The sequence below is a fragment of the Enhydra lutris genome, unplaced genomic scaffold (genome assembly GCF_002288905.1).
Source record: "Enhydra lutris kenyoni isolate GAN:26980312 unplaced genomic scaffold, ASM228890v2 scaffoldscaffold52, whole genome shotgun sequence".
NCBI classification, from domain to species: Eukaryota; Metazoa; Chordata; class Mammalia; order Carnivora; family Mustelidae; genus Enhydra; species Enhydra lutris.
This window is the reverse complement of record NW_019154136.1, coordinates 9,484,203-9,496,603: the sequence shown is the minus strand read 5'-3', so window position 1 is coordinate 9,496,603 and position 12,401 is coordinate 9,484,203. Positions and strand designations below refer to the sequence as shown.

The window sequence follows — 12,401 nt, the reverse complement described above, 5'->3', positions numbered from 1 at the left end:
ATGCGGAAGCGTCCCCGAGTTCAAAGACTATTGGATTTAGGCGGAAACACATCTACATAGGCGCTAAAAAGAATGCAAAACCTGATCCGCTGGGTGGGAATGGAAAGTATGTGGTAGAGGACCAGTCTTCCCTAGTGGACGGGAAGGTTACTCAACACCCACAGTACTCAGTGACCGCTGGAAGAAGGAAGGCCACCGAATAAATTCCTGCATGCTATTTAATGCTTTATGATTCACAGTCTTCCACGTCCTCTGGCCTGTGGGGGCAACCGCGCTGTAAATAAACGTCGAAATGCACACTCGGCTTACTGATCCTCACTCCCAGTTTAAGGTGACATTATCGGAACGCGACAGACAGTCAAGTCAACTTCACACTCATCGTTTTTACAAACTTCATTTATCAAGCCAAACTGATCACTGGGTCTTCGAAGAGGTTCCACCTGTTAATTCCGACAAGAGAAGCACCGAACAAGGAAATAAAAGCTACTGGCTTCCTAAGTACGGTTTAATGAGCGTAAAGGTGTTTAAGCTGATAGAAGAAATTGTAAATGGAATCGGGCGCTGTGACGGCCTCTTTGCGGTGATGGCTCGAGTGCACTGCATTTGTACACAGCACAAGCAGATACTAAATGTTTAAGCAACAAGTACATTTTGAACCCCTAACGTTAATAGCCATACAGAGGCCCTCTGTCCCTCGGTGATGTTAGGGACCTGGGATGGCGTGTGTCCGCGGCTACAGAAGAGCAGAGACTGAGAAAGGACGGGCATCCGACGGGACTGCAGGCAGAGAGTCGCTGTCCCAAGGCAGACCCGTGCTCCTGGCCCTACAAGCTGACACCAGAAGGGACCTTCCCATATTCAGCCAGAGGTGGGTGGGGAGCTTTGGAAATACGACAGCCCCCATGTACCAGCAGGGTTTTCTCAGTGTGAATCTGACCATGCAGTTCGCACTTAGAACATTTCTATCTGGGGACACGGGGTCCCATCTGCCAAGCACCACACAGCCAACTTCTGTAAGGCCCGTATTTACAGGCTAGTGTCGGCGCACACATGTGACGCGTGGACAAAACCCAGACAGCTCTCGGATGAAAGCGCGAGGCCCACAGTGACTACGCCGGGAAGAATCGAGATTCTGTGCGTTACATTACACGTCCCAGGCTCACGCCCCCTTCATGTCTGCTCTGTCACTGGCAACTAGGTATTAAGTTTAATTGCGCTTCGACGCAGGTGGGCTAGGAGCTTCCCCAGGTGCGCGACACGGTGAACAGGGGCTCTTACGTGGGAAGGCAGGAGAGACGGTCCTTGGCCTTCGGCGACTGTGGCAACTGGTGGTTTGCACGTAATTAGAGAAGGCAAGGACATACGAGACGGGTGCCGGGATGCAATTACGTCCCATCCAACATCTCATTAACAACACTTTACAGCCCGCGAAGATCACAGGGCACTCCCAGCGATATCCCAGGTCCTACACTCGTTTCTGCATTCACAAGGGCCGCTCTGTGCTGAGGATGTGGGGAGAAGGACGTGGTCTCACGTATCAGAGCTCGCTCGTCCCCACTCCCCATATATCCGCATACAAAGCAGCTGGACACACCAACAGGTACGTAATGCCCAGGCCTCCTCCACCGATAAACTTGCCATGTCTGGGCGCTATGCTACGTGCTCAGGCCCAAAGGGTCTGCAGAACTGACCTCGATCCAAACCTCCATGGAGCACGGTCTAGCAGCCAGGGTCTTGCTCACGGATCTGCTTGCCAGCCTCTGGAGTCAGGCTGAGCCCGTCTGTGCCTTCCGAGCACGGTAAGCATTCCACCGGCCCCAAGTGTCCCCAGGGAGACACAAACTGCTCGCAAGTGCTTTCGCCAGCAAAGCTGGCCTCTCTGGGAAGTATCACTTACGTATTTTACCCGAAAACAGCCTGCAACCTGACCTCCTACGTCCCGCCTTTCTGAAGGACGCAGACCCTTGCAGAGGGCATGGGAGGATGTGCACGCTGCCACGTCCACAGAGGCTGGACCCAAAGTGGCAGGCTCTGGCTCAGGGTTCAGGAGGAATCCCAGGGCCGATAGGAAGCCTGAGAAGATCCTGACCTACCTCCTCTGTGTCCAGTCACACCCTTTCCTCCTGGCTCCCAAATCCATGTCTTTTCCTCGATGTCCATGCAACACTGAAGAAAGCCAATCAAGACACACAGCAGAACAAGACGGGGTGGGGAGGGGGGGAGTCCATACAGCTGAATTTCCAGATCTCTCCTTCCCAGACCCACAATGCCGGTCTGGGGGATGTGTGTACCGCATGCGGGAAGGGCGACGTGAAGATGTCAACTCGCACGGCCGTCCAGGGACTGCCACCATGCACAGACGGGCCTTGGCGGGGGCCACGTGTTTTGGTGTTCTTGGCAGGGTGTCAGCCCCAAGGGTCCTTTCTGTGTCCGATGGGAAACCACGGCAGCTTCCCTTCATGACGTCCATGTCACAGTTGCCAGACTTCCGAGCGACTGAAACCCAGGGTGAGCACGTGCCCACGCAGACCCCTTCACTTGTGCTGTGTATTATGGCTTCCCCCGGTGTGTACTTCAGGACAAGCCAGTGCGATCCAGCCAAGGCGGAAGGGAATGCTGGCCACCTCCATCTCCCTGGGCTCCCGTCAACCCCAGCGTGACCTAAACAGCCTCGGAATCGAGCCTCTCCCCTTCCTTCCACGCCGGCCCTCTGTGTCCTTGCAGTGGAGTGTGTGCTGTGTCTCAGACAGCTGTGTCTGTGCCCTGCCCTCCTGCAGCCTGTGCACGGGACCTCATTTGGACAAAGGACCTTTGCAGATGTGATCAGGTCAAGAGTCTCAAGATGACGTCATCCTAATATTTGCCGGGTGGGTCCCAAATCCAGTGAAGGGGTCCTTGCAAGAGACACAAGGGGAGGCACAGACGCAGAGGAGAAGCCACGTAAAGACTGGGGCACAGATGGGAGGGAGGTGGCCACAAACCCAGGAATGCCCGGAGCCTCCAGAATCTGGAAGAGGCAGGAACGACCCTCCCCTGGAACCCTGGGACGGAGCATGGCCCTGGCCACACCTAGATTTCAGACTTGTGACCTCCAGGGCTGGAAGAGGGTCATGAAAGCCAGTAGCCTGTGGTACCCTGTTATAGCAGGCCCCAGAAACTACTAGAGTGCTGGTGTCACGCACCTGACGACGGCTCAAGCCTCTGAGCCCGTCTCCCTGAGCAGAAGCCTTGGTCACGCACATCATCAAAGCCCCCTGGGCACACAGCACCCTGGGCCCCTGGCCTGGGAGACTCCCCAACTTCCTTCCTCCTCCTCCTGACTCCCTCGGCTCAGCTCAGCTCGATAGCTTGATGCAAGATGCATGTTTCTGGGAAGCGCCCTGGGCTGCCGGCCCACTTCCTCTTCCCTCCCCAGGAAACTGGGTCAGCTCAGCAGACAAATGACAACGCAGCAGGATGGAGAAAGTCTGCTTCCCCCAACGCAGAGCCCACGGCGGTCCTGACTGTGTCCCCGGAAGTGTGTGGGAGGACTCACTTCTAGTGTCAGAATCCAGCCTTTGGGGGCCACTGAGCAAAGCCTGTGGACCCACAAAACTGAACGAACGCCCTGACCACCTCTGTCTCCCTGGGAGCCCTTGTGGATCTGTCCTATCACGCTCCCCTTGAACTGGTTCTGAAGCTAAAACTCTACCCCAAAGCAACCCTCCAGGGCAGAAATCAACATCTGTCTTGAGCCGCCTGAAACCCTCTGCCAGGCCTCGGATGGCTGGGTTCCTGTCTCGTTCAAACCATCCAGTGGGCGACTTCAAAGGCCTTTATCAGGCTGCGGGATCAGGCAAGGTCAGCACAACTGGTTTAACAAGATGGCTGCTGAGATAGGGCTGGAGCCTTCAGGGAAGGACCAGCTTGTAGGGCTGCACCTGGCAGAGCCAGCATGACTTCTGTGTTTGTGCGAGGAGCACACGCCCAGGCATCCCAAAAAGGCAGCCCACAGCACGGGGCTCCATGTATACCACGGGGGCAGCTGAAGATGATTTTTCTCTGCACCGATGCAGAGAAAAGGGACCTGTTTAGGGCCACATTCCTCAGACAAAGAGATGTAGGAAGGTTCTAGAGGAAAACTGCGTGAGGGCTACAGTCTTCATCCAAATGCTCCTGGGTGCCGGGATCCTGCAGGGTCACCCTTGGGAGCAGCAGGGATCCAGCCCTGCCATTGCTGTTCGGGTGGAGTGGGAGTGGGGGGACAGACCTGCCCTTGAGAAGACCCAAGTTTGGTGAAGTGTTGCCTCCCTGAGCACCTGTGAGAGGAGGCACGAGGCCGCCCGTGTCGCTGTCACTGCCCGAGCTCCTGAGGCCTCCCCTCCCTCCTCTACAGCACAGGCGAAGCCAGCATGGGCCTGCGTCCACCGTGCAGAGCTAAGTGAGATATGCCCAAGACTGCTCCCGGGAGCGCGGGGCACACGGGAAAGGCTCTCGACGGGCACGGGCTTGCTGAGGAAGCCACGGAGAGCCTAGAGACTGCAGAGCTTTGGGGGTGGGGCAGAAGGCACTGAAGAGAGGATGGGCAAGGATCTCCCTATCTCTGAGTGTGGCAAGGCAGGAGAAGAGCAGATCGGGCAAGGAATTCCAGGCTCCATGGGACATACACCGTGTGTCCAGGCAGGGTTACACGGTGGTGACCAGGAAGCACTGATCAATGCAAGAGAGAGGGGAGGCCAGACCACAGGCTCAGAGAGTCCTGAAAGCCAGAGCAGTTGCTGAAGCCGGTTCACAAGTGATGTGCAAGACACAGACGGGGTCCACGCCAGTCACGGAATGGAAGAGGAAGAGGACGGCCTGAGGAAGGGAGGAGAGGAGCGTCCACGAAGCCAACGAGAGAATCCCAAGGACGGAGTGGGGAAGGGTCCGGGGAGGCAGAAAGTTCTGGAACTGTAAGGGAAGAGTGGATGTGCCAACACACCAGTGTGCTCCTTTTCTGGGCAGAGCTTCCACGAGCTGTGCTGCGGGAGCCAGCTCTCGGGGGGTGCGGCGGTGAGGGAGCGGGAGCAGGAGGGCGGACGCCTTTCCTAAAAGCTTGGCAGGACATGGAAATGGGGAATGCACCCTAGCCGGACCCCCAGGCTGAAGCAGCATCTGTTTATGTGCAAAAGGTGGACGCAAAGAGTGCAAAGACCACGTTGATACGCCACCCAAGGCCCTCAGCGCACGGTCACTACGGTTCCGCAAAAGAGACAGAATCGTGGGACTACACTACGCCCAGCTTCTTCATCCCACTAGTGTGGATTAGACCAAGGGAAATAACACGCTGCTGAGCGGGAGGATGGTGCTTCTGTGCCTGAAGAACGTCCCACGCTTGTGTCAGGGCACCCGGACACCGGACGTGTCGGTGTTTACAGTCCCTTGCTTGTACTGCTAGGGCTGGGAAGAGAGTGGGGTCCCGATTATGAGGGTGTACTCCTAACGTGGCCTCTTCAGCACTGTGCTATGCTGCGGTAAGTTCACAGGAAGCGACCGGCACGGCTTCCTCTTTCTGGTCCTCTTCACGCCGATGCCTCTGCCTGGACCGGGTTCCCGGTCCTTCCTTCCGCAAGGGAAGAAATGCTTGCCTTCCCCTCCGGATGGACCGCGGCTGCTACTCCTTACTTCTAATGCTCATATGCATCAGCAAAGAGCATGCTAAGTCCGCAGGTTGACAATCACCCCATCGTTTCACTCAAGCTCAGTCTCACGTCAAGATTCCTGAGACTGTGGCAGCCGATAGGCAGTGGGAGGGGAGACAAAGCCACGTCCAGAGCTGCCAAAGTCAGCTGACAGGTGCACGAGAATCAGTCACCAGAGCGCAGGGAGTCGGCAGACAGGTGCCAGAGGGACACAGTCCCCAGGTCTAACCAGAGCACCGCGGGAATGCAGAGGGTGGTAGGTGGCTACTTTCTGAACAACTTCAGACAGCATTTATTCCTTTTGTGCCTGTGTGCTTGTCAGCTTCCGTGTGGCACTACCACACTGACACACTGCTGTGTCGCAGTCTTGCTATGCAAATCCCCGGGGCTGGCTCCCACTGCCCTGACACCAAGACACGGAGGGCCCGGACGGGAAGGGGATCTGGTCTTCTCCAAATGTTTCCTGCTGTCCCACGACATCCGGGAACGCTGCTTCAAGGGTCCAGGGAGCTGAGTGTCCTGGAGCTCTTCCTTCCAACATCAATGTTATTTAATGATGTCTTTTCACGTTCTTGTCTTTTTAAGCAGAACCTACTGACTACGAACAATTCATTCCCATTTGGTTTTGTTTTTTGGCGCTTCGTGCTAAAGGTTTAACCGTTCCATTCCATCTTGGAAAGTTTCAACCATGTGGAAACTTTCCCAAAAAGTTCCTGGAGTACCCAGGAAAGACCCATGCAACCGCGGCCTCTGTGCGACCAAACCCTCCAACCTGCAGACGGCGTGACACTTCACTCCTAACTCTGCATGCTTCTCCAAAAAATAGGGACACTCATGTATACAGCCAACATAAGTTAAAAAAAAAATGAAGATAACCCTTCCAAAATGTCTACAAACTGTAGACTACTGTATTTGCTTTCTATGCATCTCTGCTTTCCATGGAGTCTGATGCCAGAGGTCTGAACGCCCCTGGACGGCGTCCCCCACAACCACTGGGAGAAACCATGGCCTGCAACCAGAATGAGATGGGAGTAAAAGCAGTGTGCTCCCCGTGGGCTGCAGACGTACGCGCACGGACAAACAGACCCCAGGTTCCCACAAACACCCTTTCTTCAGGGTGAGTGGTGCCAGCGAGGCTACACTTTCCCCGAAGCCACATCCAGCCTGTCTATGTGCCCAATGGTTCAGGCCTTCAAGACACACAGGCACCATGGCCATGGCCGATACCTGGTCTGTCAGGGTACACACTTCTCCCCAAAATGCCCCATGTGCCACCGTGCAGGATGACAGTGGGTTCCACAACGCTTCTGAGGACCAGACTCGTCGGCAGGCTGGGACTAGGGGACAGAACGGACCACATGCCAACTGTGTCCCCAAGAAGGCAAGAGCTGTGCACGAGGCATCATTTCCAGCTTACAGGGCACGGGGGGATAGAGGAAGAAGTAAGGAGACACCAGGTGGAAACAAACAGCGAAATCCCAAATCCTGAACACAGGTACACATTCCACAACATCACCCGCCTGGACTTTTCCAGAGGTCGCCATGGAGGGGGGAAACAAAGGGGATGCCATTTGGGCATGGGAGACGTTTTCTGATTTAAAGCAGGGTAAAGGGACAGAGGTTCCATGAGGATCCCGTTGGGAAATCACTAGAGCACTTGTAGCTGCACCAAGAGGACACCCTTGTCTCCACGTTCTGATACAACCATTACTGAGAATCCTCTTTTTTTTTTTTTTTTTTTTTTTGGTTAAACTCAAACTCTGTGCTTGATAAAGATACTGTGTCTCTGCTTTAGTAAACATGGTCCTTGCTCAGCCGTTTCTCCTGCCGGTCGGGAATGCCCATTTTCCTTCCCTGTCCCTTTGTGTACTGGACAAACATGTCTGGGGGCTTCCTGTTCATAGCACGGCTCTGTCCCTATCATGCCATTGCTTGCTGGCAAGTTGCGCACAGATTCCACTCACCGTGGCTTTTGTCCGATCTGGACTCTGAGACGAGAAGAAGAGACTTGTTTTGAACCCCCTACAGCACCTGGCCAGCGCACGGCTTCTGAACAGACAAGGATGAGTGGGGCACGGCCCGGGAGCTGTGCCGTCCAGCACAGGGATGTGCAGCCACAGGAGGCTACTGAAATGGGAGTATGACCACATAAGCGGGACAATTCCGTTTCTAAGTTGCACTAGTCACATTTTATGGATGCAGGGGGCCCGGGTGGTTCCTGTCCGCAGCGCAGAGAGAACATTCCCACACGGCAGGCAGTCCTGCGGGATGGACAGTGCTGGTCTGGAGAGCAGAGAGGTCAACAGTTCTCATCAAGGACACCCCACTTCCCTTACTCATGCAGGGTGCACAGAGTGGGGATTTCAGGACACTTAGCTGTTGGCTATAGACATCACAGGGAAGGACGGGAGGGAGCCAGATGGTAAAGGAAGGCGCCCGCCAAAGACTCAGTAGGTATGCTAAGGTGTGCTGGAATGGCAGGCCACCTCGGCAAAGCCAACAGCGACAAACCTTCTGGTGCAAAAATGATGTGTGTCACAATTACTACATTTTCCAGAAAATTCTCCATCCATGCCCTGCATGGAGATCTGCACATTACAGCCCAGACCGCCCCCACCCATTTTAACTACAGTTAAGTGAAGGTTTTCAGAGATGAAACGTTCTAATTATGAGTCGCTGGTACACACGCACACTTGCCAGTAGGAAATTTATTTCCAAATGTAATCCACGGTGGCACGACACTCTATTTTCCAGCCAGGGGCTGCGTCTGAATCACTTTCCAAATACCTCACCCCAAGGTGTGACGGCGTCATCGGGCATCTGTGTAATGAGTGCTTTTAGTGCATGTTTCTTGGGGACACTACTTCCCTTGCTCTTTTACAAGGCAGGAAGTCTGCACCTACCTCTGGACAATGACAGAGTGTAATGTAAACCACAGTAGTGAAACCAACAGAAAAAAGAACCAGAGTCAAAGGCACGTCATCAGAAGGACAAAACAGACCCAGGAGTCCCCCCTGAACTGCGTTTCCAGAAGAAAGGAGGGAGAAGTAAAAGCTGGATCCTGAGACGGATGCCCCGTAATGGTAGTATCTGTGACTCGGAGGTGCCCCACAAAGCACGCCGAGGGGTGGAGGGACGTAGGGAAAGCAAGCACAGGGCATCGCACACCTGCAGGGACAGGGCTCTGGCGAAGAGCTCAGTCAGTCGCCCTGCCAGCTGGACTGCACTCCCCTCTCTGAGCTCCAGTCTGCAGTGGGCATGTGTCAAGGGCTCTCGAAAGGGGAGCAGCTGCGGTGCCCACTCGTCAAGTGAGCACTGACTGTAAGAAGGAACGCGCAGGGCCACAGGTCACGTCTGCTGGAAAGAGTCCCCGAAGGGGACAGGGTTTACCAGCTTCAGTGCATACGTGGCTGGCATCCCTATTCCTGACAAGGGTCCTGCAACACACACACAGTCTCTTCTTCTGGGAGGATCCTTGTCAGGGGGCAGGGAGGGGGCGCTGCGCCCACCAGCATCGTACTCCAAACAGAGAAAGTCGGACTCAGGGCTCGCTTTCCTGTGGGCTCTGTTCTGCCGCCAGGCCTCTGACTGGGCTCCAAATTTCAGCAGACTTCTTTGCAAGGAACTTAATGAACTTCCACCTAGCAAGCTGAACAAAGACCCAGGGCCCGCTGCTGGCTCCCAGGAGGGCAGGGCAGGAAGAATGTGAAGGACAGACCCTGGACTCCAGCGTCAGACCCCAGGGCACAGGACAAAGGGTGTTTCCAAAGTGCCCTGCAGCTGCTGGGATCTAGGCAAGCCCCCAGGGCAGATGAGAACCACAGGCAGAGACCCCTCAACACTCCTTTCTCTGCTCTACCTTCCTGAGCAGCAGGCAGGACCCTGGGAATGTGTGGACAGGATACACGAGAAGAACCAACGCACACACTGAAAAGCTTCTGGTCTCACTTCTAAAAAGTCTCCTACACGTCACGTGGGGGTCAGACGACAAGGCGCTGTGGGTCCTATGAAAATTAGTCTGGAGCGTGGGCTGACCTGATGGAAGGAAATTCTCTTCTTGTCATCAGCCTCACGGATGCTCCACGGTGGAAAGAAACTAGCCTAGGCAAGGTGAACAGAACCACAGAGGGATAGGGGTTCTGGCCACACACTGGGCACGATGGTGATGTGGTCCAGTCAAGCAGTGACTTTCGGAACTCAGTGACAGCCACAAAGGCCCTGCACCACACACACACACCCCGTCCCCCCCAGAGCTTGCGGTCTGTCTGGGAGCCCAGACAAACAGGCATCACCAGTCTCAGGTACTGTGACTGCGCAGGCTGGGAGCTAAGGCCGCACAAAGATGTCCAACACAGGTCACCTACTCTGCCATGCAAAGGAGCAGCCACACACCAGCCGTTTGCATCCTGGAACCCGTGTGCATTTAGGGAGACGTGGTAAATTATAATCAACAGTGCGAATCTCCTTCTCATGCCCCACACAGATCTCTTATTATTCTCTGATCTTTAAGAATTCAAACACGACCTTATTTTTCTTTGCTAACTTTTACGGATGTTACATAATCACTGCCTGGGACACCCAGAAAATGTATTTTACGTGCACTGCATTTTACATATTCCAACATTCTGAATACTGTTAACCTCCCCCTCTGCCTGGCCGCGGTATCAAGATTAGACATCATGGGCTGCTCCCTGAAGCCCTCCGTGGGACCGTCCAACGCCAGAGGCATTCGCCCAGCGTAGCTAAGGAACACGTGAAAGGTGGCTAGCTTGACGGAGATGAGCTTCTACATGGAAAATGCAGATTTCAGAGACTCGGGCTCAAAAATGCAGGTAACAGATCTGGGGAATTTTTACGCTGATGGGTCGAGAAACAATATTTTGGATATGTTCAGAGAGGAAAAAATAGACCGTTCAAGTTGGTTTCATCTGTACGTTTCTGCTTCTTCAGCGCTGCCGTGCAACGTTTCATGCAGTCCTATTTCTACCAGACAGCACTGCTCCGCACAACAAACTTCTGGTCTTTTACAGAGAAAGGGCCCACCCCTTTTGTGCTCCTAATTTCAGTTATTTACGAACTAGATAATCTTTCCTATCCAGAAGCCAAGAGACTGTTTGAAAACTTGTCATCTTCTTTCGAAATCTTGTCCCGGTTCATAAACAATCTCAGCCCCCTTTCCTCTTTTTCTAAATGGCCTCTGAGAACCAAAATTATTACCTGGATCACGGCTGATTGTTACCTCACGTCAACAAAAAACACAACCCGAAAACGTCTTTCCTATTTCGAATGTACTGGGAAGTGCCCTAGCATTATCAACATTTCTACAAAAATTTCCATTTACTTCCTCATTGTCCCCTGATTAAACAAGTTTCTCCGGAATAGAAGCATTCCCCGTGAAACCAAGTGTTTTCCATTTCGTTTCCCGGAGAGCAGCAGTCTTGGGGGCTACCGTGGCAAAGGGAACTTCGAGGGGAAACACATTGACCGTTCTAGAGAGCAGACTTTCTGCAAAAGGACTCCTTACGAATTCATGGTAGGGTGTTACGCAAACAGCAGATACCTGGGAAGAAGTCAGGCGCTGAGGAACTCGAGCAGGGGGCAGTGGTTGGACCCAGCAAGGTAAGGCAGTAGGTTTTAGACAACAGTGTTTTACACAAGACGCTTTACGAAAGAACGGAGTTAAGGAATTCCTGAAAAAGTCCTGCCAAGTCTTACTACCTCAAACAAGACGTAAAGCAGAGAGGCGGGGGGCAAAGGGCAGAAAACACGGAGAAAAATCTTCCCAAATGGCACTCATTCTTGGTTTTCGGACCAGATCGAAGGACTGGCTAACAGTGCCAGGGACTAGTGGAGCCCCCGGTGTGTCGCTGTCCCTGCAGGCACCAGGGTTCCAGACGCCGCACTGATGGCTTCAGGGACCAGCTGTGCTTGCCTCCAGAGACAGAAGCAAGCGTGCAGCTCATTTAGAACTTTAACAAATTTAATTTCGGTGACGCATCTCCGGGGCATGAATGTTCACGAGACGCCCACCACAGCTTCTTCGGACCTTCCATCAGAGGGTAAGGAATTTGACAATTTAAGTTCTTGACCACCTGGGCAGGAAAATTCGTGTCTACCCACTAGGGTTATGGGTCCCAGAAGGTTTCTGAAATGGAGTCGTTTCAGAGGTCGTAGCTGCACACACTGTTCTCTGCAATTAGTGACCTCAATGGGGATTTTTCTTTTTTTTTTTTTTTCCCCTGTCTTAGGAATTCATCGGTTTCTGTCTGTGGGTTCATAAAACAAAGTGACTGTTTTTTGTGTGCCTTAGAAAAAAATCAGTCTTCTTTCCAGAGAACCATGTAGCCATATGATGGGCAGGGGGACAGGGTGACCGTGACCACGAAGATGAACACAGCAAGTATATTTAGAATCAGACCGATCTGGACGCGCTCCTTCTCTGCCGGGTGACCTTGGGCTAGTGACTTAACCCCTCTGAGCTGCGGGGTTTGTTTCCATGGGTGGCCGCAACCAGTTTCCCCGGCTCTGCAGGGTCTCAGGGCAAGACGCGGTAGTGTGTGAACGTCTGCAGCAGGTCCGGAGCCTGCATGAAGTGTGGGGGCATTGCTGGAGGCCCAGGAGGGCTTCGGAGGCCACGAGGTCAGAGCCCCATGACCGCTGGTGTAGTGGACTGTGACGCCGAGACTGGGGTTCTGCCCTGCTCCATGCACGGAGCGGCGTCCTCTCCGTATCGTCCGTGCG

At 53.9% G+C, this 12,401-nt stretch overlaps 1 protein-coding gene across 1 annotated transcript in view; it reads right to left on the bottom strand.

Moving 5' to 3' along the window:
- The window catches only part of LOC111157128 (pseudouridine 5'-phosphatase), a 77,196-nt gene that overhangs the window by 63,933 nt on the left and 862 nt on the right, over window positions 1–12,401 (bottom strand). The gene's annotated exons all lie outside the window — the stretch shown is intronic.